General features: G+C 34.4%; 1 pseudogene; it reads right to left on the bottom strand.

The window, feature by feature from the left end:
• Nucleotides 1-3561: 3561 nt before the first annotated feature.
• LOC143056195 (uncharacterized) overlaps nucleotides 3562-24028 on the bottom strand; it is a 40437-nt pseudogene continuing 19970 nt past the window's right edge.

Genomic DNA, 24028 nt, shown 5'->3' with positions numbered 1-24028 from the left:
ATTTATATATTTATAACATATACACTTTAATAGTATTGGTTGTATTGTTATAGAAAAGAGCCAGTTTATTGTATTTTAATACATGTACTTTCCGTTATATGAATTAGAGTTATATCCCTTTGTACACTGTATTGTCTATGTGTTTATGTTTTTGTGTTTTAGGGTCATTTGTCTTTGTCGTATAAATAAACATCTTTAAACTTGAGACGAATCGTGTTATCCCGTTCTAGATTTTTTTTATCATAATAGCAATAAAATTTTCAATTAATATTGAGGAGTGCCACATGAACAGCTGGATCTGCTTGCCCTTCAGTCTTGCACTTGAGATGACCCCTAGTTTCTAGGCTCGTGTTTCTTGATCTGTAACTTTCTATGTTGCGGTTTGTGTATTGTTGTTGGTCCTTAATCTTTTTAGCGCTGGCAGTGTACTATTGACCTATGATATTGAATGCACCTTTGACATCTTTCGCCTTTCTTTTATTGTTGAAATTTCAATTCTAATTTACAGAAACAAAATTAAAAAGAGGTATATACTAGTACAAAGTAAGCTTTTAAATATTTAGCTCTGAGTGTTCCCGAGCAAGGTAAAGACGAGAAAAGCTCTTTGGACATATAATTTTTTTTTTTTTTTTTATACTATTTATAATTTATAAAGTTGTATTTTAGTTCAGAACAAAGAATTAACCGATATGAGAGGTTTCGTCGATATAAACAGCCACATATTGTTAACCTAAAAGAGGGAGTTCCAGTCACGTCCATTGATGTGCAAATTGGTCTTAAACTAACTCCATTTGTGAACAGAATTACAGTTCAGACTTGTAAGACTAATTGAAAGAATAAACATACAATTAAATGTAGTTATTGGCAATAGTGCAACTACCTTTTTAAAGTGTTCTTTCTATGAAACGTAATCACTAGTCCGACTTCATTGCAATATGGAATATCTTCAGCTGTTCCTAATACAATTAATAGAAACATTTCCTTAGCTTTTAAATTAGTTTGTTACCTAGATTAGTCTCTTTAATCGATGACCAATAAACTACTGTCGCATTAATGCATATACTTTCTTTTTCTTAAGGCACTTTTGCTTTAGATACCTGTAGATGTAGATTGACTATCAACACTTTTCAAGTTGTCCGTGATTTCATATTCATTCAGGTATAATGACCAATGTATAGGATCAGGGTCATTGGTATATGTATTTAATACATTGAGATGTCCATGATAAAAAATATGAATTGGTCAAATGAAGTGCAAATTGATGAACAAATGAATAAACCTGCTTATTGTAAACCTTTAAAGTCCATGTATTTTATTATTATTATTTGTGTATGTTTATCAATTTTATATTATCTTTCAAATTTGAATTGTTCAACTCAAGTGGAATAAAACCCATTCTATATTCAAATGCAGCGTTGACGTTATGGCTATTTCATATATTATATAAGTCCTATAGACAATAAATTGTCATCCCTATCCGAAACAACACAGAATTACGTTTATCGTTGCCTTAAGGGCATATAGTACTGCAACCAGAGTTAATTTTTTAAAACTTTAATGGTCCGGAAAAACACACACATAAATTATATATCGATGGAAAGAGGAAAACGTGTACAATAAGAAAAGTTGGGTCGTAAAAATCCAGAGTGGTCACATTTTTGTGAAATTGAGATCAAAGTTCAGACATAAAAATATCAATACTTCTACCACAAGGACAAAAAGGAGAAACTTTCTGATATTTATTCAATAGAATGCTACAAAAACGATTCAACCATAAGCATATGCTGTAAACGATGTTAAAACGACAAATTTGACTAATTATATGAAGTGCTGCCATTAGAAAATGGCGTTGATTTAGAATCCTTCTGATTTTTTTCTTCAATTTATGACATAGCAAAAGAAGACGTGGCCTGGACCTTTTCACATCCATACATTTTCATATTGTGTATAGTGTTTCACTACAGCATATTACAGAACTATTTTCTAAACTATAAAACACCAGTTTATCAAATCATTTCAATATTTTTTATATCTTTGAAAAAAAAAAAAAATTCAAGCGCTGAAAGAGTGTTTTTAATTTTGCATCTAAAAGGTTGTGTATTTTGTGCAAATTAGTATCTAGTTATAGATAAATACATATTGTGTATTTGCAAAGTCTGGACAGATCAGTAATAACACAAAACATACCATAGTCGACCGAGGCGAATGCAAGGTTTAAAAAAAAAAAATCATAAGTGTTACTTGCCGTGATTAGGGGTTTGGTCGAGTGTAAAACAAAGTCACTTACACATGTTACAGTAGTTGTCCTTTGTTTATGTAATTTATACGTGTTTCTTGTTTCTCGTTTTTTTTTATATAGATTAGACCGTTGTTTTTCCCGTTTGAGTGGTTTTACGCTAGTAATTTTGGGGCCCTTTATAGCTTGTTGTTCGGTGTGAGACAAGACTCCGTGTTGAAGGCCGTACATTGATCTATAATGGTTTACTTTTTTTAATTGTTATTTGGATGGAGAGTTGTATCATTGGCACTCACACCACATCTTCCTATATCTATCAGTTTTTTGCATGAACATTGTCTTAGTGGGATAATCCTGGTAAAAAAGTTAACTCATCATTTTTTTAAGGGAAGGATGACAAATTATACAATGTAATGCCAATTTTCTAGGTCGGCTATGTACAATACAGTAAATATTAGCAATTAGAATTAGACGGTAGACAAGCATATTTTGTTATACTATAATGCACTTATTGTTTTGATACTGTTTAATGTTTAAATAAGACCTATATGTGAACCATTTATGCACTTTTAATATAAAGATCAGATTCATACAGGATCATACAGTTCGAGCTAACTATTTTATGTACAAAAGCCAGTATTATCTATACTTCATATGCCTATACATAAAACAAGACAAACGCAAATATCAATTTGTCGACAGCCCGCCGTATTTGATGGACGCCGGATGTAATTTTATTATAACACATACAATATTGTTTCAAACAACAAATAAGAAACATGTCGCAACTCCATGCTTCTATACACTCTCTCTTAAATTTTCCCCAACATTTCCCTCACGGATAGTCGAGGCCGTCCAGGAAAAACCAAATTTTTTAAAATGGAAACCTGTATCCGACAACAATGCACACGCCTATCTCAGGAAAAAGGTAGTCAGACCTTACCTTATATAACGAGAGAGATGACAAACAAACAATTTTGAACAAAAATAAAATACTTCAAAATATATATATATACATTATGACTTAAGTTTAAGTCATGCACGTACGAACGGCGGCTAGAAAGTGACAAACAAATCAAACATACCTACATACCCGGATCTAAATCAACCCCTCTGATTGGACCATACGCATATTACCCATAACGTCAATACAATATTTTCCCGCTTTACTTCGAACCGCAAGAAAATATTAGTATTATCTATACTTCATATGCCTATAAATAAAACAATACAAACGCAAATATCAATTTGTCGACAGCCCGCCGTATTTGATAGAAATTACACAAAGAACGGGGGCCAGAATAAATTATAAGAGATAAACAATATTATAAACCCAATTTCTTCGAAACCTGCAAACGTTTCTCTGTGGAGTCAACAATGTAACGATCTTTGCTAGAGTCTGACTTCCACCGGCCGTGTTTTTTCAAACACCTCTCGTTTACGTTTGCATTTGCAGCAGCCGTTGCAACACCGGCTCTAAATGAATGTAGGCCTATATTACAATTTTGTGAAACTAATCTAATTCTACCTAATAAAGCCTCCCTAGCCGCCGTATAGCTTAGCTTTTTGTCTTTATCTATAAGTTTACAATTATTGCCTGATCTGCAAATCTGTCTGAATAAATATTTATTGGAGTCAAAATCGAAATTGGCTAATTCTAAATATCTTCTTAACATAACATATGGACAAGCTATGGATAAACCTTTCGAAATGAGAATTTCGTTTCCTTGACGATAATGATCGGTTTTACTTTTGTTAATATACAAAATCAAATAATTGTCATGTATAACTACATCTTTAAATCTTAACGAACTTATTTCATCATAATTATCTTAGAAAACCATAAAAACTTAGTAATATCATTGTCAAATCTCTAATAATGAGTAAATCATCTGAATCTTTAACACGCCTGGTAAACCATCTAATCTCAACCAAATGTTGAGACGGAAAAAAGTATTCTGGCACTTCCTGTTGAGCTATTCTGGTTCAAAATATTCAAAATAAACACAGGGTAGGTCGACTTTTCGTCAATTTACTGAAAATCAATGCGTTTTTTGTAAAATCGGAGAATGTCATGCCAGAGATATTTGAATTACAGTTTGTCTCGTGTATAACACAAATGAATGGGATTTAAAATGACATCGTAATGACTTTTCTCCAGCAGGTAAATGTGGCCAGCGCAGTCAGCTATTGACAAAATGACAGTGATATCATTGATAAACTAGCATATATATTAGTAAATTAGTATTTTTCTAAAACATTATAAACATAAAATTATAGTTTGTTCTTTTTCTTTACTAATATAATTTCATTATGCTAAATATGTTATAAAATATGTCATGTTGAGATTTTCTGGTATCGGTTGAGATATTCTGGAACAATGTTGAGATCTTCTGGTGAATGAAATTTTCAACTATAAAAAGGAAGATGTGGTATGACTGCCAATGGGACAACTGTCCACAAGAGACCAACATGACACAGACATTAACAACCATACAATGTAGGTCACCGTACAGCCTTCAACAATGAGCAAAGCCCATACCGCATAGTCAGCTATAAAAGGCCCCGATATGACAATGCAAAACAATTTAAACGAGAAAACTAAAGGCCTTATTTATAAAAAAAAATATCGAAAAACAAATATGATTCAATATTTAACACATAAACAAACGACAACCACTGAATTACAGGCTCCTGACTTGGGACAGACACATACATAAATAATGTGGAGGAGTTAAACATGTTAGCGGGATCCCCCCCTTACCTGGGACAGTGGTATATTTAACAGTACAACATAAGAACATAAGAACGAACTATAAAAATCAGTTTGGTTAAAAAGGTTTAACTCATCAGATGGACAAAAATACAATTGGACGTGGCCGGGTTCTTGAACATCCCGACAACAAAAAGACAATAGGAACAGATCTGAGAGAACTCGCAGTTATCTGACAGCTAGTTCAAAGCCACTAAAAACTCATGCAGGTAAGACTAAACTATCAATCCGTACACATCCAACATCCAATGAATTTAGTGTAAAGACGTCATAAACAGTCAGAGAAAAACATGACCTTATGTAGCTTAGTATCAATTACATATACAACTGTCAAAATTCATAAACTTGCCGTATATTGTTTGACATTTCAACAGTCATTTTAATCTTGTCTGTAGTTATCACAGCAGCTTCTAAAGAGGCCTTTGGTTGTAATAGAGTCTAAATAGTAAATAGCTGTGTTTTTAAGTACTAGTATTAAAGTTCTAACGCTGGAGATTAAGTCTAGCGTTTGAGATGCAGTTTTGCACAGAATCTTTAACGTCAATAATGTTGTAATTGACATCTCCAGGGCTAGAATTTATTTATTTTTTTATGTGTAACATATTTGTTTTTAAATTTCGTTCATTTTATTTTATATATATTAATAAGGCCGTTAATTTTCTCGTTACAATTGTTTTACATTGTCATTTCGGGGCCTTTTATAGCTGTCTATGCAGTATGGGCTTTGCTTATTATCGAAGGCCGTACGGCGACCTCTAGTTGTTACTTTATGTGTCCTTTTGGTCTCTTGTGGAGAGTTGTATCATTGGAAATCGTACCACAGAAAGAACATTGATAATAAAACGGATACATACAAATTGAAAACAAATCGCGTAAGAAAAATCAATTATTGGTATGTTAGTTTTCTTTGGTATCATTAATATTTTTGGCTCAACTACTTAATCATGATCAGGCAAAATTATTGGCTTTTTATTTTGACATTATTTTTTTTTTCTTATTCCTCTTCCACCCCATTTTTCGGCATATTACACGTCCGTTTTATTTGGTCATTACATCGCGGACTCCTGAAACGGATGCAAAAATTTTGTAAATGTAAAACTTTTGTTTATCCTTTCGGCGTTAGTTCGAGCTATCTGGTAAGGTGTGGCCACAGTTTTTAGCAGATATCGCGTGCTTAGCATAGACACACACAATTATTTTTTAGAATTTAAGTTGACCAGGCCAGAGTTCAAACTAACTATCTCCCACAATTTACCTACGTCGAATCCAGTTTTAAATATTTCAAAAGAAAACTGAATTAATATTCAGAAATGGATCAGGGGCGGATGCAGGAATTTTCGAAAGGGGGGTGCTAACCCAGGGCACCCAGGGCAAAGGGGGGGGGGTGCAAAACATATGTCCCGATACAAATGCATTGATCGGCAAAAATAAAGGGGGGGTGCGCACCCCCGGAACCCCCCCCCCCCCCTGGATCCGCCACTGTGGATAATCATTAAATTCATTCATTTCATCAAAAGTTATTCTCATTTAAAAAATTGCAAAGGAGATGTACATACAATGGAGATTACCTGTCATAATCTGAAGGAGAACTGTTCTAGCGGACAAATGTGGAACTATCTCCTGACACTTTTAAGACAGTTCTAGCTAGAACAGTTCTAACCAAGAACTGATTTGGTCATTGGTAAGTTCTATACCTAGAATCGATTTACACAGTTCAACCTGGAACTGATCCTGACAGTTCCACGGCTAAAAAAATGTTAGTCTCGATTATTCAGCCGCTTTATTTTTCAAAGTACTTAGTAGATATATTTAAATATCCGTCTGGGTAATCGAGACTAAAAAATTCTACGACTAGAACAGAACTGCGACCTGATTTCGCCACGAACGCATCACGATTGTTTTGAACATGTTTAAATTAATAAAAGTTGGCTACTCTCAACACGAATTCCAAGACCTCATCAAGACCGTAACACGACCATACTGCACTACGATCGCCAATAGCATTATATTTTTAGAGATCGTAGTGCGATCACGGCCTAGTGTGACGGGGCCCGGGTTATAATATAAATGTTGCTGAATATTACCAAATATTAAGGATTTGCCCTGAATGCAGTTGTGAACAAACATCTAAGTTTTAATTATTTCAATACAACACCTGTGATTACACTAAGTTGGACGTCACAAAAAAAAAAATCAAAGATGGCGGAATGAGTAGATGTCTTCGATAATCGAGCTCCAACTAAAATGTAAATAATGTTTGTTATGGACTGTGCAAGTGACCAATACAAGTAATTCTCCCTCGGAGGATGACTGGTTATGTTAAAAAGATAACTTTATGGGTAAAAATAAGAGAAAAAGAAGGAGAAATCATATGAGTAAAGAAACATCGAGTGTGAACAAAACAAAAACCCCACCCAAGATGGCTACCTATGTGAAATGTGTACCCGAAACACCAAGTATATCAGAAGTGATTGGCAATGCTAATGAATCATTGTATGGGATGCCAATGAACATGAACCTACCACAAAATGTTTCGACACCAATAAATAATCTACAATTTCAAGGGATTCAACCAAGAACACTCGCTTCGCATAGTGGTTTTGTTTTGGGTATTCATCCCCATCGTCATGAAAACATGAACTTTACTATTGCTTCACCTCCATCTTATATGCAGTTACCTCAACCTCGAACCCAATTCCACAATCAGTTACAACCTCAGCAAACATATGAACAGCAACAACATAATATACAGACAAGTACCAGTCCTGTAGATATAAATCCTATGACAATAAATATGATCATGAACACAATCCATGAAATAAACATTAAGTTAGAAAAAAATTGAACCTACTAGATGAACTGAACAATAGAATGTCACATATGGAGCAAAAATTTGAAAGATTTGACAATGAAATAAAGGATATCAGGAATGATCTCAAACACCAGTCAGAAAGGTTGAAAGACGAGGAATTTCAAAATTCTATTATTGAAGACCGAATGTCTAAAACTGAAAATGCTAAGGAAAGATTAGCATGGGAAAACAATGAACTAAGAGAGGAAATTTTGGAGATGAAGTGTCATTCCATGAAATACAACTTGCTATTTTCTGGAATCCCAGAGTCTAGTAGCTGGAAGGATGAAAATACGGAGGAAGTTGTGAAGTAATTCATACAAAAGGAACTAAATGTTGATAGCACTACAATGTCTTTCCAAAATGTACACCGATTAAAACAGAGAACGGATGGTAAACCTCGGAGTATAGTAGCACGATTCACAAGCTATAATGATCACGAAAAGGTCCGACGTACCGCTATTGAAAAACTTAAAAACAATGTCAAATACTCTGTATATCAACAGTATCCTATGGAGATTTCAGAGAGACGCAAATATTTACTTCCCAAGTTGAATGATGCTAAAAAACATGGCAGACGCGCAAGGCTTCAAAATGACAAACTTTTTATCGAAGGACAAATGGTAAACAGGCGCCCACCACCTCCCGGACCCCCAGTAGAGATTCACAGATTCGATCACCCACAACCACAACACTTCCATTCGGATGAAGAAACCCCACATAGACCACGATACGGATAGGGGGCTGACAACAGGAGTTGTAATATTCCATCGAACAGTAATTTAGACAATTTAGACAATGTAATAAAAATCTTATCTCTTAATGTATGTGGCCTAAAATCAAAACTTTTGTATCATGATTTCAATGATCTTATTGTCAAAAATGATATTTGCCTTTTTGTTGAGACAAAAACAGATAAATATGATATATTGAATGTTCCCAATGGTTATAACTATTTTTACAAACACAGAACTGCTTTTGATAGAAAATCTGGTGGCTTAACAATTGTATATAAAGAAAATTTGAAGTCTTATCTAAAATTTCATAAAACAAAATCTGATTTTGTACAATGGGTTTCAATTTCAAATGAACTATTACTAGATGATAAAGAGTTATTGTTAGGGTGTGTGTACATCCCACCTGAAAACTCCAAATATGCATCAAAAGAAGTTTTTACTGAAATTGAAGATGAACTTCTTCATTTACAAGATAACAGTTGTAACATTGCACTATTAGGAGATTTTAATGCAAAAACAAAAACATTAGATGACTTTATTGTACCTGATGACTCTCTTTTTGAAGTTTTGGATAATTTTGATGATAACGAATTGCTAGTATATCTGTATGATTATCAGAAACTATTGTTACATAATATATCTTTACCAAGATTTTCGGAAGATACGTCTTCGGTTAATAACTATGGATATAAATTGTTAGATTTTTGTAAAAAACTAAATATTTATATTGGAAATAGTAGATTGAATGGAAATGATAAATCTGTTGGTAAAAAGACATGTAAAGATGTATCACTTGTAGATTATTTCTTATTATCCTCAAATGTTTTTCCAACTGTAAAATCTTTTGATGTATTAGATTTCAATCCCCTATATTCAGATGTACATTGTGGGCTAAGTGTGTATTTGCATTCCAATGTAAAGAAAAATACTAAAAACAAAATGTAGGTCATTGTAGTAAATCCAATTATATTAAATGGAATGCTGTCAAACAGGACGAGTTTGTCGAAGCTATTTTTAGTAGCCAATTGTCATTCGGTGAACTTGATACTATTTTTAACGATGAATGTGAAGGCAATCAAGTGAAACATATTATTGATAAAGCGGTGAACAAAATTGGTGAGATATTTAGAAACACGGCAAAATCTATTTTTGGCTTTAAAAACTCGACTCGAAAAAAAATAAAACCTGACAATAAGCCGTGGTATACTAAAAGTTGTCATGAAAAACGAAAGCAGTTTAATATTAACCGTAAAAAATATAATCTGCGAAAGTCGTCTGTAAACAAACAGATACTCACGAGATCGAGTCGAGCGTATAAGAAGGAAATGAAAAAATGTTATAGTGAACATTTGAAGAAATTTGAGACGCAACTTTGGAATGCCTCTAAAACTGATACAAAACATTTTTGGGGTATATTGAAATCATTCTCAAAGTTTCAAACTTCTGAAGAAAATAATATTACACTTGATCGCCTATATGAATATTTTAAAGACTTGAATAACAGTAATGAAGAAGCCAGTGTGGATGATTTTTCAGAAATTTATTCTCAAAATGACGTTGAACTTCTTAACTCTGAAATAACAGAGGATGAAATCGTTAAAGCGATTAAAAATTTGAAAAATTCAAAAGCACCAGGCATAGATGATATTGTAAATGAATACATGACAACAACTTTTTGCAAATATTTACCATACTACCATAAATTGTTTAATTTAGTATTTGATAGTGGTAAAAGTCCTGAAACATGGACATTAGGAATTATTAAAGCTATTTACAAAAATAAAGGTGACCCGAAGGACCCCGACAATTACCGGGCGATTTCTTTAGTGTCACGTCTAGGTAAAGTGTTTACTTCAATCTTAAACACAAGATTAAATAATTTTTCAGATGAAGAGGGTCTTATATCTGGATCACAAGCAGGTTTTCGAACTGGGTACTCTACGAAGGATAATATTTTCATCATTTATTGTTTGGTTACACTATTTTTATCAAAGAAAAAAAAGTTATTCTGCACATTTATAGATTTAAAAAAAGCATTTGATACAATTTGGAGGGCAGGGTTGTGGCAGAAATTAATTAAAAGTAACATCTAAGGGAAGATGTTTAAAGTGATCCACTCATTATATAATAACATTAAATCTTGTGTCAAAGATGGGGATAGATACTCTGAATTTTTTACATGTGATATTGGTGTTAGACAAGGGGAGAATTTATCTCCATTTCTTTTCGCTGTTTATTTAAACGACTTAGAAGAATATCTGTCTGAAAACTGTGAAATCGGTCTTGACACTCTAAGCTCTTTAAGTTTTGAGAACCTTGGTATATATATGAAACTATTTGTATTACTATATGCAGACGATACTGTTATATTTGCAGAATCACCACAGGAATTAAAACAAGCACTTAGTGTGTTTGAAAATTATTGTAACTTATGGAAACTCAAAGTTAATGTATCAAAAACAAAAGTTGTAATTTTCTCTAAGAGAAAGTGTACTGTCGACTATGATTTTGAAATATTTGGTGAAAAAATATATCAGCAGGATGATTATAACTATTTAGGTATTTTGTTTAATTATAATGGTAGTTTTTGTAAAGCAAGGAAAAAACTTGTGGAACAAGCACAGAAATCACTATACTCATTGTACACGAAAATTCGTAACATTAGTATACCTATAGATTTGCAACTAAAACTTTTTGATGTATTGGTGTCTCCTATATTGACATATTCATCTGAGATTTGGGGTTTTGAAAATAAGAACATTATAGAAAAAATACACTTACAGTTCTGTAAGAAAATTTTAGGAATTAGATCAAGTACGCCTACTTTTATGGTGTATGGAGAACTTGGGCGATACCCTTTAGAAATACAGATAAAATTAAAAATGCTGTGTTTCTGGAACAAGCTAGTTGGAAATACAGACAAATTATCTGGTAAAATGTACAAATTACTTTTCAAATTAAATGAAAATGCCAATAGAAATATGCTCTGGATTAATTATATTAAATCCATATTTGATGAAACGGGTTATAGTGAAATATGGAATAACCAAGAATATGTAAATCCTGAATTTTTAAAAAATGTTGTACGACAGAGATTGCACGATCAATTTATACAAAAGTGGTTTTCAGATGTGTCTAATTCTTCACGAGGGGAATATTATTCTAAATTTAAGACAGAGTTTGAATTAGAAGATTATCTTTTAAGGTTAAATCCTGTAAATAGAAACTATATATGTAAACTGAGAACATGCAATCTCAAATTTCCGATAGAGACGGGACGTTGGGCTGGTATACTAAGGAATGAAAGATTGTGCAATCTCTGTAAACAAGTTGTTGGAAACGAATTCCATTATATTTTCTGCTGTAATGAATTGAAAGATATTCGAACTAAATATATAACGGGTTACTTTGTTAATGTACCCAGTGAGTCAAAAATGAATAAAATGTTGAATATAGGTAATACACAAGTTCTTACTCACCTATCATGGTTCCTCCAAAAGATTGTAAAACTCTTATAGAGTCAAACTGAAAAATCACATTACTTCACGATCTAGTACTCTCATGATCTAGTACTCGGATCACATATTTATTTACATTCCATAACACAACACTCTATTTACACGTGGTGGCGTGACGTACTGTAACCGAATCGAGTACACTCAAAACAAAGTTGAAGCATGCACTTGTGTATTACCTTTGAAATATGTGTTAATAATTATAATATATATATACGGTAATGCTACTACCTATATTTACTTTGTATATGTAATACATTTGTATAAGTTCAAATAACTTGAAATCATATAGTTTAATATATACATGTAAGATAATTTCTATACTCATTCTGTCATCTGTAATTATAATATACTATACATATGTGATGCTCCTGTAGCGCAGTTACTGCGTCTGAGTTTGATTAATAAAGTTTGAAAGTTTCTTATAATACTTACAAAGCAATTTTAAAATCGAATCATAATTTTTTTGTGATAAGTATTATAATGACAAAAATGACATCTTTTACTCATATTTAAGTTATCACCACCTTTTACCTGAAATAATGTGTACGATAAAATAAACCTAGAAAAGGGGTCCTGTTCGATTGTTTAGTTTTTAACTATTTTATTTCTTTATAAATGGACGCATTTTCGGCATTAAATAAATTTTGATGTCTGTTAGGAATCGAATTCATCCAATTCATATTAATAAATAACCATTGTAAAATAATCTTATTTATATTTGTAAGGCATGCATTTTTCTATCGGCAATGCTTAAAATTGTATCTGAGTGTATTTAGATTTTATGTTACCACAGACAGAAAACATGAATCAGGTTAACCGTAAAAAAAGGTAAACTCGAATAGTACAGCGCAACCAGAAAGTCTCAACATTGTGACAGAAAGACTCAACCAATACCTTTATATCTCAACCATTTATATTTTTTTTATTTTTCTGCTCAGAGTAGGCTTGACAAAAAAATATTTGGGCAATTTACAGACGTGGTTATCGTAAAGCCTAAAAAAACACAAATAATTGACATATTTTCTTGCTAGTCATTAATATCATAGCAGTTCTATCGGATTTAAAGAATGTAAACATTATTATCCGTAGGAGAAAAGTGATTGTGACTTCAATTTAAAATATTTTAAACCAAGAAGAGACATATTAGTTACAATTATGATTTATCTATGGCATGACATTCTCCGAATTTACAAAAAAGTCATTGATTTTCAGTAAATCGACGAAAATTCGACCTACCCTGTGTTTATTTTCAATATTTTGAACCAGAAAAAACTCAACAGGAAGTGCCAGAATACTTTCTTCCGTCTCAACCTTCTCAACCATTTGGTTGAGATTATATGGTTTACCAGGCGTGTTTAAAGTGCGTACATAGTTCGATTAGTATCTCTGCTGAAACCGGATCGTTTTTGTTGGCGGTTTTTGTTGTGGTTCTTTTGGAAGCTTCAACTATGGAAGTAACAAAAGAGTTTATAGTAGGATCTGGTAACCCACTCACTTCATGGGCACATTTTATACCGTATAAAGCATTGGAAACGGGATGACTAGTAGATCCATTGTTCAATAAATTTGTCAAATATAAAGCAACGTGTACCGGTTGTGCAGGTATAGCATCTTGTCCATGTTCTGTAATAAATTTTTCCCACCTTCTAAAAGCGTAGAAATAAGACTTTACTGTATTGTCACTTTTACTGTTCAATAATAACTCACACATCTTCGGATATAGACTATACAAATGGCTTCCTGTTTCTACTCCACTATCCTCTATTGCGACTTTTACATGACGATCTAAACTGATGCCTGTTAGTAAAATAAAAATTATAAATATCTATGTTTTTCATTTAACATTTATAGCAACTAATCTGAATGTTAAGAACTGCGAGCCAAATATACCGTTTTGACCCCTTCCTCGTTTTGTGAGACTCTCACCTTGAAAAAACCTGTAATCTCTTATGAAAGATTTAAACCGACCTTCTTGGTCTACTAACATTGGCCAATAAGCGGCAGATGTCCACTCAGGAACAATCAAAGTATGACTACCTTTATCCTATATCATTTTGTTAATTGTATGTGGGACCAAACGAGGTGGTGGAACTAACCAACTATTCTCGCTATCCCATGACACAGAAAAAGCATTAATGCCTGATGTTCCTGTGCACCAGAATTTCGAATTGAATTTGTTGCATTTTGCATTGTAATCTTGTGCAAAGCGGTCAAAAGTATATTGACCCCATAACTTATTCAGATACGTAAAAATCCAATCATCGATTTCCCAATCATCACAATCTGATTTCCTACTAAGACTGTCTGCTTTATCGTTATGCTCGCGTGGTATCCATACTAAATTTAGTTTGATCTTGTTATCTTGACAAATTTTATGAACAGACATAACGCTTCTATGTAATTCTTTTTTCTTACTACCGACTTTCATAATGTGTGGTACATTTTTATTGTCTGTGTAAACTCTAATAGTCGCACCGTGCAATTTGATCACAAGATTTCTTAAAACCCTTTTTACTGATTCAAGTTCTCTCCATGTAGAGCTTTTTACTCTTTCAGTGGAAGACCAACTTCCGTATATCTCTATCGGTTCGTCCTCTGAACCTGTGGTCAAATGACCCCCGAAACCTGTTTCTGAAGCGTCACAAAAGACGTGAAAGTCTTGTACTTCATTGTATGTCAACTGACATAACTGAGATCCTATCTCATTTATTTTTTCTATATTATCTAACCAAAACCTGCATTCATTTACAGCTTCGAAACTAAACACTACGCTGGAATTCCAGCATTCTCTTGTAATGTAAGTATGCAATCATACATAAATCTAGATCTTACACGTGCAAGATCCCCTGAAACAGCCTGAGTTGAGATGATCTGTCCAACAATACAAGCAAGTGACCTTACTTTGAAATATTTCATTCCCTTTTCATATTGCTGTAACAGATCACTCAAAGCTCTTTTTAACTTGTTCAATCTTTTTTCAGTGATTTTCAGTACACCCTGTTCCAAACACCAACTAAAACCTAACCACTCCAGTTTTTGTACTGGAGACCAATTACACTTTTCATGTGCTATTTCGAAACCAAAATGGTGTAAATCATTCCTAATCGCATCACTAGCGGTTGGTGCCTCCGAATAAGAAGAACCTCCCCCTAATCCATCGTCTAAATACATAACTATGTTTAACCCTTTACTTCTCCAGTGTTTTACGACTTCTCGAACTACTTTACTGAAAATATAACCACTTGTTGCCAAGCCAAATGGTAACACATTGTAAACGTACAATACATCCCCCCATTTAAAACCAAGGTATGTAGTGTCGGAATGTGCAATTCTAATATGATGACATGCACTTTTCAAATCATATGAAAAAATGTAATCCTCTTTGTTAAACATTTGTCTAGCTGTGACCGCGTCTTCGTATTTGTGACGAAATTTAAATAAATGTGGATTTATATGTCTGGCGTCTAATACCAATCTTAGTTTTGACCCATTATTAGCTACTGTTAGAGGGTTTATAACATGAGGTTGTTCATTAACTTTGCTTATGCACCCTTTTTTCAACAACTTTTCGATTTCTTGCGCATCAAAAATCTTATTGTTGCACGCCGACTTATTATTTTCTAATACCACACTCTCTGGAATTGTTAAAAAAAGGAATCACATACCCCTTCTGTATAACACTAATAACGTGTTCGTTAGTGCCTATCTTAGTCCAGTTATTGACATTTTCTAATAGACTACCTACAGGTGATATACCTGAGTGAACATGATTACTATTAATCGTAGTATGTGTATTGCTAAGGAATGTTGTGTTGCGTAACGTTTGTTTTGTATACAAAGGTGTACTCGAACTACTACTAACGTTACATAAAAACATATTAGTACTTATCTTGTTTGTATGCTGCACTGTAGCATGAGGACACTCTCTCCTCCAATGACCAGTTTCACTAAAATTGAAACATCTCCCAGGGCGAAACATCTTGTTTGTGTTGACTGGAATCGGATTCTCTGGAGCCAGTGATTTAGTCTTATAAGATGCTGGCCTAGTATCGGTCTTGCGTTTTGCCTTCTCCTTCTTTATCTTTGAATCGGCTCTACTCTGTGCCTTGTATATTCTTTTTTCATCTTCGGAATCCTCTGCCAAAGGATTTGTGGTATATTCGTCGACAACTCGTCATCCCGCGTCTGACGAATCTGCTAACTTTATGAGCTTTTGTCTTGACTTTATCATTTCTATACCTTCATAAATCTTTCTTTTTGCGGTTTTAATGTTGTCATTGTTCAAATTTTCTGATTCTAACTGGCTGCTAGCTTCGAGAACCTTCACGAAAACCTTCTTGTTGTGCTTATACTGTTCTTCATTTCCCCTTTTACGGAACTTGAAGGTCTCTGTCATGGTCTCGTCGATTTTGGCCAACTGTGAGGCGGACAATGCCTTCTGGTTATCCTGGATGTTTTGCTGGAAACCATTTAAACGTGTGTCGAGCAGTGAAGTAAAGCTGTTTAAAATGAACTTGGGAGAATAATAAACTAATTATAGAATTTTTAGCAACATCAGCAGACTGACCTTGTCAAATAAACTCCAGGCCTATAAATGACTGATACGACCTGTCCTAGAATATGCAAGCACTGCCTTGGACCCACATCAACTATATCTCCAAGACCAACTGGAAAATGTACAGAAAAGAGCGGCTAGGTTTATAACATCAAACTACACTGATTACGAACCAGGAAGTATGACAGCGATTTTAGATCAGCTACAATTACCCTCACTGAAAGACCGTCGTACACAAAACAGATTAATTCTTTTCTGCAAGAATATACATGGTCAAGCAAACTTACCATCTGACCAACTGAAAAAACCATCCCGTACAACCAAGAACATGCACAGTCAACATTTCCTCCGACTTCAAACAAAAACAGACACGTTAAAATACAGTTTTATCCCAAAAACCATTAAAGACTGGAACCTACTACCACCGGATATCTTCACCAAAATTCAGACAGCAGAAGAACCAGCTAAAACCTTTAGTGAAATTGTAAGGGGGGCCCAACTTAAGTAAATTACTTGACGCACGCGCGGTGTATTAATATCCTTGGATGTATCACCGTAAACCTATCAAGATCAAGATCAAGATCAAGATATACATCAAATTTGTAGTTTAAATATGTAAACTTTGTTGCGTGCTAATTTTAAATATTTAATGCGGTGAGTGTCATTATAGACTGAAATGAGATTTTAACTTTAACGATTAAGAAAAAAATCCTGATTAATTCAAACGCAATATTTCAAAATGCGAGTCTTAATTATTGTCGCATTTTTTGCAATAATAAAAACCTCGCATTAATTTCTGAATTTACAGACATCTGTACCGTGTTTTGTTAAAGGTTTTTTTTTATAGTTAATTCCTGTGTCACTTGGTCTCTTTTGGCGAGTTGTCTCATTGACAATCATGCCATATCTTCTTTATTTTATATAATAAAACGAAAACCTGAGCGACTATACATCATGAATTAAAATTCATCCTTATTTTAGTCGTGATGGAGACAGAGTCAAATGAACAAATGGACTAGATGAAACTGAATGAAAAAAAGAAAGAAATTTGATTTGATACGAGAAAAGATTATATTTGCTGCGGCTTTTTCCATTTGCGCCAATCTGCACTTTATTAGCGCCTATTTTTTTTATTTCTCTGCGCCAAATTTATTTTCTTCATTTGCGCAAATTAACAGGTAAACACAAGTCTTGAGGCATATAAGATGTATAGAATTTATTTATATAATAACAAAAATATTCCTTCTGGCCTTTTGCCACCTGCCACTTGCTCACACGTGATGGGGAGTAGGAGGGGGAATTGAAAGCAGGATAAGTTTATTGCAAAAGTTTTAAAACTGTGTACATCACACTTGAAGTAGCACTTTATAAAATAAGATTATAACAGTTTGACATAAAAAGCACATTTGCATATGCACAAATCTTTCTTAACTGAGTATTGTCATGCAACACTTCTGTTGAACTGCAACCTTGTGATATCTTCCCCACAATAAAGCATCCCCCTTTTTTTTTTTATTAAAAAAAACCTTTTTCATGTTATGGTACATTTGCTGCCACGTTGAGAGATCTGATTATCATTTTTACAAGTTAATGCCTGTATTTTCTTTATGGCATCGGTTCCATATATGAAAGTAAATGTTCGGGTACCAGAAGTGTGTTTAAATGATGATACCCATGAGCTCAACATGTGTTTATATACACATTTATCTATGTTGTAGCTTGCGTTCATTGAACTGCTGCGTTTGGTTAAAAAAAGTTAAATTTTATCATCTGAATTTATCAGACCTAACCTTTCGAATTATTTGGCGCAAATAAAAAAATGTCAATATGCGCAAATGAAAAAAAATATGCTTTTTCAAAATTGGCGTAATTGTCATACGTACATTCACCGATCACATATTACTGGTTAGATTAAAAAATAATATGATATTTAGATTTAGAAGCACTTTAAGAAATTGATTGATTGTTCTTTGCCATCAGTACAGCCGCAAATATTTCAGACAAGTTCGGGCAGAAAACTAAATAATGAATACAATAGGGACTTAATGTTGCTGGTCACATTAATGTCATCGGTCATTCAGAGTGAAGTATAGATACGAAACTTTGGACTGCCGATTGAACTTAGTTTGTTTTGATAACAACCGCTGGTAGGTATAGACAAATACTGTTGATAGACGGTATATAGGAGCACTATAGTGTAGGTTCACCACCGACGGTAGGTATAGACAAAAAAACTGTTGATAGACGGTATATAGGAGCACTAAATTATATGTTAACCACCGACGGTAGGTATCAAGAATACTATTGAAAGACGGTATATAAAGGATCACTATACAGCTAGCAGTATTTTACGTTAACCACCGATGGTAGGTATGAAGAAATGCTGTTAATAGACGGTATATAGGAGCACTATATTGTATGTAAACCACCGACGGTAGGTAAATTCAGATACTTTTGACAGACGGTATATATGAGCACTATATTGTACGTTAACCATCGACGGTAGGTATACATGAAAACTGTTGATTGACGGTATATAGGAGCACTATATTATACGTTAACCACCGACGGTAGTTATAAAGAAATATTCGGTCGATAGACGGTATATAGGAGCACTATATTGTATGTTAACCACCGACAGTATGTATAGACACATTATTTTAATAAACAGCATATACATTTTGTAGCAGCACTATATTATACGTTAACCATCGACGGTGGGTATAAAGAAATACTATTGATAGGCGGTATATAGGAGCACTAAATTCTATGTTAACCACCGACGGTAGGTATAAAGAAATACTATTGAAAAACGGTATATAAAAGAGCACTATATTTTACGTTAACCACCGACGGTAGGTTTAAAGAAATACTGTTAATAAACGGTATACAGGAGCACTATATTGTATGTTAACCACCAACGGTAGGTAAATTCAGATACTTTTGACAGACAGTATATAAGAGCCCTATATTATACGTTAACCATCGACGGTAGGTATAAATGAATACTGTTGATAAACGGTGTATAGGAGCACTATATTATACGTTAACCACCGACGGTAGGTCTAAAGAAACACTATTGATAGGCGGTATATAGGAGCACTATATTGTATGTTAACCACCGACGGTAGGTATAGACAAATACTTTTGATAGACGACGGTATATAGGTGCACTATATTATATGTTAACCACCGACGGTAGGTATACAAAAATACTGTTGATAGACGGTATTTAAGACCACCATAATGTATTTTAACTACCGACTATAGGAATAGCCAAATACTGTTGATATACGGTATATAGGAGTGCTGTATTGTATGTTAACCACCGACGGTAGGTATAGAAAAAAAGTGTTTATAGACGGTATATAGGACCACTATATTGCATGTTAACCACCGACGGTAGGTCTAAAGAAATACTATTGATAGGCGGTATATAGGAGCACTATATTGTATGTTAACCACCGACGGTACGTATAGACAAATACTGTTGATATACAGCATATAGGAGTACTGTATTGTATGTTAACCACCGACGGTAGGTAAAGACAAATGCTGTTGCTAGACACTGCATAGAAGTAGAATATTGTATGTTAACCACCGACGGTAGGTATAAAAAAATACTGTTGATAGACGGTATATAGGAGGATTAATTTGCATGTTAACCACCGACGGTAGATATAGACACATACTGTTGATATACAGCATATAGGAGTACTGTATTGTATGTTAACCACCGACGGTAGGTTCAGACAAATACTGTTGCTATACGGTATAAAGGAGTACTGTATTGTTTGGTAACCAACAACGGTAGGTATACACAGGTACTGTCGATAGACGGTATATAGGAGGACTATATTGCATGTTAACCACCGACGGTAGGTATAGAAAAATACTGTTGATATACGGCATATAGGAGTACTGCATTGTATGTTAACCACCGACGGTAGGTACAGACAAATACTGTTGGTAGACGGTATATAGGAGCACTATATTGTATGTTAACCACCGACTGTAGGTATGAATAAATGTTATTAGTAGACTGTGCTTAGGAGTACTGTCTCGTATTTTTACCACCGACGGTAGGTAAAGACAAATGCTGTTGCTAGACACTGCATAGAAGTAGAATATTGTATGTTAACCACCGACGGTAAGTATAGACAAATGATGTTAATCGACAGTGCATAGGAGTACTATATTATATTGCTAACACTGAGGGTGTTTGGACATGGCGGGTTACTCTATAAAGACTGTAGATACAAATACTGATATATATATGGTAACTACTGAGGGTTTGTATGGACATAACATAAGTGGTTGTTATTGGATGCTGTCTTTGATATTGATTTTATGTTTATTGTTTCAGCATTAATCGGGCTGTTAGTTTTTGTTTTTTGTCACATCTAGTCAGGAATGGTGGTTAATAGCATTTTACATGAATACATATATGTAACTCATTGCTGATTCACGGTCGTTTGTCTTTTCGTGGATAAGTTTCTCATTGGCAATCATATCACATTATCTTCTGATTTTCATTGCATCATCTAAACATGTAAAATTTGTATATAGAAAATATACACGTATAGATAATATATATATATATAATATAAAAAAGAAGATGTGTTATGATTGCCAATGAGACAACAGTAGTGTTTGTGGGACAGAATGACCCCCATAAAGGTGGACGTCGGACGCTGACGCCATATTTGGACCTTGGCGCGGACGCCGACGCCATATTTGGGCCTTAACGCGGACGCCATAGTCGACCCTGAAATCGGTACGCGAACTTGGGGTTGTGCCATCTGACTTGGACATCGAGACGCCGACGCCATATTTGGGCTTAAATCCTGGACGCTATATCTTAATGTGGACCAGGCTACCCTCCAAGGTGGATACTATTAGTGACCCTACAAAGAGGTTTTCAAGACTTGAGACCTGCTACACATCCATGTAGGTGTTTTAAGATTTTTTTCTTTTCTTCTGTGTGTTTTTTTCTTGTTTTTTTTTTTTGGTTCTTCTTCATTATTTTTTTGGTATCAATATTTTTCGTTTAACCAAATAGGGCTACGAGTTTACTGTCATTCTGAATCAAGTCAGGGGATGAAAAGTTGTTGATAATGTCCTTCATCTCGAGTCCCCGACATCTCAATTTGACGTAATAAATGCAATACAGGCCACATTTAAATTCTCCCTCGCCCTGCTCGTCCGAATTTAAAGCATTTAATTTCTAATTCAATAGGCTATAAACAAGACAATACAGATATAGGATTAGTTGCTCGCAGTAACATCTTATTTTCTCTTGCGATACAATATTTTATTTTACTGAATTGTACATATTTCTTCAATCGAAACATTATATAAACACATGACATATAACATTGTTCCTCTTTCGCATCGTTTCTTTTCCCCCGGCTAATGCCTCCAACGCCTGTACGTACAATAAACATAGCAGCAACTGCACATATACCTATGTGACCAACTTCAATCCGACGTAACTGCGAGCACCTTCGATACTAATACATTTAAATCCCAAACTTTATATAGTACCTTTAAACCCCACCCATAAAAACCGCCAAAACTTTCCTCGTGCCTCCTGCACCTAACATCAAACTTATAAATAGTACATACTGTTACAAAACCAGTATCCAAACTAGTTATACTAGTTCCCATCTGTAAATATTAACTACAAATAGCAAACGGGAAAAACCCTATTTCAAACGAAATAAAATACATGTATCTGAATCATCTGGTTGGATTTGATTGCAAACCACACAGTATTTCGGTCCATTGACGATGAGTAAATAGCGTTGGTACTTTTCCGGTAATCGTCCTAAGGAGTCGAAAAATTCGGGTGGACCCGATGACGGGAGATGAAATGCAACCCAATGACTCCCACAGTTGTCTGTATTGACCACAAACGTTCTAGGCCTGTCGCTCACATAACTAGGCAAGTCTTCTGTACAGCAAACGGTCATGGGCAATCCACTCAAAGCATCCTCTACATCTTTCCCGGTCATCGGGAAAGCAATGTCGTTTTTCTCTTAACATCCTTGCTGACTATGGGCTTCTAATGATTTAAAACGACGACCGATGAATTCCTATGGTGACTCCCTTCCGTAAACAAATCATTTATTCTGGAGTCTTTGGCCGATGTCGACATGAGGTAATTTATTAGGATCATGTTTCGAATGTTGGGATCGAAAAAATCGTCCCTTTCGAGATCAAAAGGAATTCCACAAATGAATTCAACGCGTGGAGGCACTGTTCCTTGTATTTCCTCGTACAACCAAACGATCCTGTCTGGACTAGGACTACAAGCCTTTCTATGTGTTGAAGCAAATCTTTCATAAAATAAGTTTTTCCGCAGGAGGTTGGACCGGACACAATCCCATTAATCCCAAACATTGGGGCCGTGACCTATGGAGAAGTTCAGAGCAATTCGTGGTGGACACAGAAGCGCCGTCACAAGACTAATCAACAGGACAAAAGAGAACATGGCAGAAAATAACATCGAAAATCAAGAACTATCGGCAGACATAGAAACACTGCTGAAGAAGATGACCTTACTCGAAAACTTGGATACACAGATTTTGGATGGAACAGAAGTCGGAGACATGGAATCGGAAATTTTGAACAGTGATGAATTCAATTTACATATTTAGAAGTGTCTATTCATAAATTCAAGGATATAACATCAAACTAGGGAGTTACGACGAGTGAATTTTTAAATCAAGGTCCAGCAGCACATATTTCAACACTTCCAACACATAGTAATATTAATCACAACATAAATCAGACACAGGATGCTATTCAAAGCACTTTTGTAAATCACGGAGCATATGCTACTTATAACCCTTCTCCGAATTTCTATCACAGACTACCAAAGTTACTAGGAGACTTGCCTTCTTTTTCGGGAGATATTTTACATTAGCAGACATTTTGTCTCTGTTATGTGGTTTCAGAGGAGTTGCAATGACGAGAAAAGGACTGACAGACCGATGGATCAAAAACATTTTACCATAAAGAACTTTGTTTAGTTTGGTATAATAAAGGGTCTGCTAAATAATGTAAGGTTCAGATAATAACAATAACGATAAATTTGTCATTTGGTCACACCAGTTTTTGGCGAGGTTCGTTTTGTCCAGTCTTTGATGTTCTTTGTTGTGTTTTGCATACTGTTGTTTGTCTTTTAATCTGTCTCTTTTTTGCCATGGTTTTGTCCGTTTATTATTGACTTATGTGTTTGAATGAGCCTTTAGTATCTTTCGCCTCTCTCTTCTGTCAATTTAATTTATGTGGGACAGATTTAGACCCAAACTTGTCTCTGATTGTTTCGTGATTATTGCAGATGTAAATCA

The sequence above is a fragment of the Mytilus galloprovincialis genome, chromosome 13 (assembly GCF_965363235.1).
Source record: "Mytilus galloprovincialis chromosome 13, xbMytGall1.hap1.1, whole genome shotgun sequence".
Classification (NCBI taxonomy): Eukaryota; Metazoa; Mollusca; class Bivalvia; order Mytilida; family Mytilidae; genus Mytilus; species Mytilus galloprovincialis.
This window is presented reverse-complemented; position numbering and strand designations above follow the sequence as displayed.